Consider the following 6,400-nt stretch of genomic DNA (forward strand, 5'->3'; position numbering starts at 1 on the left):
GCTGAGACGAAGAAACAGGGTTCATACACACGCACATGCACGCATGCACACACACGCACACACACACACACACACCATTACTCACCTCCAGATACATACAGTCATCTGGTGAGCCACCTCAGTGAACTGGTGAATGATGCTTCTCACAAAATTAAAACCAGACCATATATAAAAAAACGTGGTTTCACCTCTCTCACTCTACACCTCTCTCTCTCTCTCTCTCTCTCTCTCTCTCTCTCTCTCTCTCTCTCTCTCTCTCTCTCTCTCTCTCTCTCTCTCTCCTCTCTCTCTCTCTCCTCTCTCTCTCTCCTCTCTCTCTCTCTCTCTCTCTCTCTCTCCTCTCTCTCTCTCTCTCTCTCTCTCTCTCTCCTCTCTCTCTCTCTCTCTCTCTCTCTCTCTCTCTCTCTCTCTCTCTCTCTCTCTCTCTCTCTCTCTCTCTCTCTCTCTCTCTCTCTCTCTGGCTTTAATAATAATCACTAAACAATAAACTCTCTATCATACTTATGGCTGATTACAAGTGATTAAAATACAGTTCACGCTTAAGAATCAAACTATAGATTATCCCAAACAACAAGCTGTCGGGAGGAAAAAAAGCTGATTTCCAAAAGATTTCAACAGCTTTATTTGCAGATGCTTAACTCAGTGTTGTGAAATTCCAGTGGCTGGACATGTAACCATACTTTTATGATGCCTCAGTCAGTGCATTGCACACATCGTGAAAACTTTCATTTCTAGTTTGAGAAGAGGAAAATAAGATGTGATGCAATAGTTCTAATTTAAGGGTTATTGTACAACAGTGGCAAAAACCAGGGAAGCCACGCAGGCTGGCCCTTATAACTATGTGTTTAAGGGACCATAATTATGCTCATGCATGCAAATTATTGCCATGTTTTAACTTGTATGGACCCCAGTTTAAGGAAATATGTATTTTTTCTTTTGCATTCAGAAAACGCTTTTTATTGTTGGGAATCTCGTACAATCCTCATTTAAGATGTTGGCACGTAACTAAAGGAATGTGACTTTAAGTAAGCATAGGCAACACACACAAACACACACACACACACACACACACACACACACACACACACACACACACACACACACACACACACACACACACACACACACACACACACACACACACACACGCCAAACACTCACACACAAACACACACACACACACACACACACACACACACACACACACACACACACACACACACACACACACACACACACACACACACACACACACACACACACACACACACACACACACAAGCACACACACTCACACACAGTTGTAATAGGATCCAACAGTGTGATGTGTGCATGTCTTTGGGATGTTCCATGCACTGTACTCTGCACTATTACAATACAACATACAAGCCCCAGCCCCCCCTCCCCCCTCCCTCCATAAGACTCATATTCCATCCAACCCTCAAATATAACACCGCCACCTTCAGCTAACCCCCCCCCCTTCACACACACACACACCCCCTGCATCTTCCTGACACTTTGATCTATTGCAGTCGCAGAATCCCATTTTTCTCTGCCAAGTCTACTGCCACAACTAACCCTCTCTTCTCTCCTTCTCTCTTCTTCGGTTTCTCTTCCTTCTTTCTCTCCTGAAAACAGCAGGTTCTCCTGCTCTCATCCCCTCACATCTTCTGTCTTTCTTTCTTTCTTTCTTCCCCCTTCTTTCTTTCTGTCTTCCTGTCTTTTTCTCCATGTCTTCAACCCTGAGCCTGAGTGTGGGCAGATGAGCGGAGGCATGTTGATTCGGGAGCTCCGCTTGCATTTTTGTTTAGCCAAAGGAAGTGAGGTTTTCGCTCTTTTAAAGAGTGGAAGCACACATCTCTATACACAGACAACGGTTCTGCGCTTCTGTTTTTCGCTGTGTTTACTCTGCTCTGAACCCCAAAATGATATCTTTCCTTATCCAACCAATAAGGGTTCATGTCTTACACAAGCCCTTGAAACATTGTTATAAAGCATGCAGATAGGCCCTCTTTGGCACGCCTCTGTTTCAAGAGCTTTACCCAAAATCCCGTCATGAAAAGTATTCAGATGCATATCTCCCCATGGATCTAGAATAACCAGGGTTTCTCCACAGAAACATGCTCCAACCCCTCCGCACTTTACCTACAGCTCACCTCCAGCCCGCCCCACCCTACCGCACCCTCCCTCCGCTCCTCGGCCGTACCACGGTTACTTTGCGTGAGCCGCGCCTGCGCCCCGCTGTCTCCCGCTGATGTCGCCTGGGTGCAGTAAATCACTCAGCTGTAACCAAACATACTGCAGGGAGAGTCATGGAGAGAGTAATGGACACTGCTGGGCCTCCGATGTGACACCGTGAGTTATGGTCATTTGTGTGTGTGTCTGTGTGTGCGTCTGAGTAAAGGTGTGTATATGGGTGAGTCTGTGTGAGTAAAGGTGTGCATATGCATGTGCGATTGCGTGCGTGTGAGTTAGTGCGTGTGCGTGTGCGTGTGTGCGCGTGCATGTGTTTCTGAGTAAAGGTGTGTGTGTTTACGTGTGTCTGTGAGCGTGCACGCGTGTGTGTGTGTGTGTGAGCGTGCATTTGTGTGTGTGTGTGTGTGTGTGTGTGCGTGTTTGCTTGTCAGGACCTGAATATGCAGTCAAGCTTGTAGGGTCAAATATGTTACTGTTTATCACTCCAACGGTGTGCATGTGTGAGTGTGTGTGTCTGCGTGCAAGCATGCGTGACCATGTGTGATGTTATGTGTGTGTAGGTGTCCTTGTATGTGTGTGTGTGTGTGTGTGTGTGTGTGTGTGTGTGTGTGTGTGTGTGTGTGTGTGTGTGTGTGTGTGTGTGTGTGTGTGTGTGTGTGTGTGTGTGTGTGTGTGTGTGTGTGTTAGTAATACAGAGTGTTGTACGGTCATTTAAATAGCGCCCCTTTAAGGCGTTAATATACGTGCACATTTAAACACTAGCAGAAGTACACATGTGCGCGTGCGTGCATGACCTCCAACTCCCCAACACAGTCACACACAAACACCATCCCTCTTGCCGTTTTATGGGCTCACCTGCACATTTAGAGACCATAATCAGAAGGGCAGAGAGAGAGAGAGAGAGAGAGAGAGAGAGAGAGAGAGAGAGAGAGAGAGAGAGAGAGAGAGAGAGAGAGAGAGAGAGAGACAGTTAACCAAAGGAATATCAATTTAAAAAGGTGAGTCGGAGATGAAACATAAAGTTGGAAACAGCAAGCAGTAAAACAAGTCCCTGTGAGAGTTACGGATATCAACTTAAAAAGAGAGACAGACAGGAAGGCGTCCATCTGCAGACCAAATGGTAACTCCCTCTCCCAGGGCTGTCTGGATCTTGATGGGTGCTCACTGGGAGAAACAACTTCAATTGGTATTTTTTTCTTTTCACTACAAGCTGGGTGGTTTGTGTCCTGAATGTTTTTTTAATGACACATCTCATCTCAGCACGGCATTACTGATGACTGTTGATAAATATCTGTGATCTCAGCGGCACTAATGAAGCCAGCACAAGGCAGGAGGCCTTTCATATGGCGAGCAGACAAGATATTCATTTTCGATATGCCTTCATACGCTACCACACCCACAAGGTCATATTAGAAGATGTAAACACATTCAGGCACAGTAAACACTCACAGGCACAACCATGCACACACACACACACACACACACAGACACGCAAAAACACAAACACATCAACGTACACACACACACACACATACACACGCAAACATACACACACACACACACACACACACACACACACACACACACACACACACACACACACACACACACACACACACACACACACACACACACACACACACACACACACACACACACACACACACACACACACACACACACACAGATTCCATAACCAGCCAATAAAAAAGGGGCTTTATAGTAAATGTGGGAAAACTAGTCAAAGAAATTCAACAACATTCTTTGACAAGTGGCAGGTTATCGTTCCAGCAGAATATTTGGGAAATTCATATAAAACGTCTAACAATTAACTGAGTTTGAAGGTTTAATGGTTCGAGAAGGTGTGGGGTGTTAAACGAAGAGAGAAGAGGGTGGGTTCCACAAAAGGAAAGAGAGAGTGGCTCAGAGGCAGGGAGGAGGGAAAGAGGGAGGCATGAGGGAGGATGTGCGGGAAAACGGTTGACCGGACAACAGACTGAGGTCAACATTTATATTTTCTCCAGGTTCAGTACAGGATGCAGCTTTATCAGCATATCTTAGAAAAGCATTAATTCCAAATCACAGCTAGGCTTTTTGTTTACCAATTAAAATTGTGGTCACATGGTGAATAATTTTAGGGGATGAGAGGATTTCAGAGGAGAGAGGAGACAGAAGAAGGACAGTGAAGGTTAAGAGGGAGATATGGCAAGTAACAGTAAGGCAGTAAGTAAAGAATATATGTCATCTTATCATTTTTAAATCACATGTTCACTATACTGGCAAACACATCAACTATGAGTGTCTATTAGTGGAGGAGAGAAAGGCAGATAGAGCACGAAAGGACCAGGAAGATAGAAGGTGAAAGAGGGAGAGCAAGAGAGAGGATGAAAGGATGAAGAGATGGACAGATGGACCGAGCCGAGGGATGGAGGGAGGGAGGGAGGGAGGTATAACAGATGGAGGCATAGACGGACACAGGGAGGGATGTAGGCATGGGGAAGTGGTCGCAGCCGCTCAGGTTTAAAGGAGCCTGTCATTGGGCCTTTCATGGGAGAGTGTACCGGTGGTGATGTGACGTGAACCATATGTCCCGGGGCACCACCAACATCTGTAGCCCGGGCTCTGTGTGCATGTGTGTGCGTGTGTGCGTGTGTGTGTGTGTGTGTGTGTGTGTGTGTGTGTGTGTGTGTGTGTGTGTGTGTGTGTGTGTGTGTGTGTGTGTGTGTGTGTGTGTGTGGTGTGTGTGTGTGTGTGTGTGCGTGTGTGTGTGTGTGTGTGTGTGTGCCCCACACACGAGACAAGCCATAGCCACGCGGTGGTGGATGACCCCATTGCATTCCTTCACACTTTCCCTTTCTCTCCCTTCCGCTAAATTCGTCTTTCGTTCCCTCATTCAATCCTTCTTTGCTGTCCTCTCCCTCGTTCTTCGTCCCCTCCCATCGCTCAACACCACCGGCCGAGCCCTCAGGTCTGAACCTGGGGTCAGCATTACACTTACTTTAGCGCTTTCCTTTTTTTGGTTTTTCCTGCAGATTTATAGCCCTTGGCCCGTGGTTTTCCCCCGCCACGCCCCTCCCCAGCATGAGTCCCTACCGGCTCAGTGACTATTGGAATCGCTTCTTCTGGAGAATTAAGAGTTTTCTTTGTCCTCAGTTTATGAAGGGCGGAGAAGTTGTGATATATAGAGACCACGGAAAATAGGAAACGGCAAAAAATACGTCCGCTTCTTTTTCTTGCTGTAAGAAAAATGTTTGTGTATGGTGTACGAATAAATCATGTCATGAGCCTCGAGTAAAAAAAAAGGAGGAGAAATGAATGAAATCATAGTTCAGCGCTAAGGTTGATTATTCTGTGTGGTCCGAGGACATCAGGACCAGCTCGACGGAGATCTGTTTTGTCTAAGCTAGAAAAGATAAACACTCTCAGAACAGCACCAGCGTTCCAATGATTGGATTTCATCTTTCTCTCTCTCTTTCTCTGGAGACCTTCTAACTCACAAAAACCAGCGATTCTCATGCAGTACTTTTATGAAAACAGTCTAAGAAGGGGTTGGGTATGTGTTACCATCAATGCCACCTAACCATGCTGTAATGATTGCCCCTGGGATACAGACTGTGCCCAGTTTTTGTCATTTCAGAATAAGACAAGGTTGGATATGAATCGCACATATATACGATACAATGACTTAGCTACAGCGGGAGGGAAATAAAATATGATCATTACAGATAGGGACAGGGATATATCTACTATGTTAAGACATGGTATACCATTCCTACAACATGCTCCACTCATTCTCTAGCCTCTTGCAAATACTCTGTCTGTGTCAGCAGCTGGGAAGAGTAGAAAGAAATCCAGAGGGAGATGAAGGAGAGAGTGTGAGAGAGAGAGAGACACACACAGGGACCCCCTGCTGAAAACCTCAGCCTGGAAAGAGTCAAAGGTTCAGCTCTGTGTGTGATTTTGTGTGTATGTGTGTGTGCGTGCGCGTGTGCGTGTGCGTGTGTGTGTGTGTGCGATCGTGCATGCATGTGGAAGTTAGTGGGCCACAGTGAGGCTGAAAAGTGATGCGCGATGCATAGCCCGAGGCTGCTCTTAGCATTAGCCGTTGAACCTAAAACAGACAGACTGACACACACACACCTGTATGTTGAGAGGCATTGAAAATCATTCTCATATCATCCTCAAGCCGCATAAGTCAGACGAC

At 46.2% G+C, this 6,400-nt stretch overlaps 1 protein-coding gene across 1 annotated transcript in view; it reads right to left on the minus strand.

Annotated features, from left to right (window-relative positions):
* Positions 1-6,400, minus strand: part of anos1b (anosmin 1b) — a 38,367-nt gene that overhangs the window by 15,747 nt on the left and 16,220 nt on the right. The gene's annotated exons all lie outside the window — the stretch shown is intronic.

Source organism: Gadus chalcogrammus, chromosome 12 (assembly GCF_026213295.1).
Source record: "Gadus chalcogrammus isolate NIFS_2021 chromosome 12, NIFS_Gcha_1.0, whole genome shotgun sequence".
NCBI classification, from domain to species: Eukaryota; Metazoa; Chordata; class Actinopteri; order Gadiformes; family Gadidae; genus Gadus; species Gadus chalcogrammus.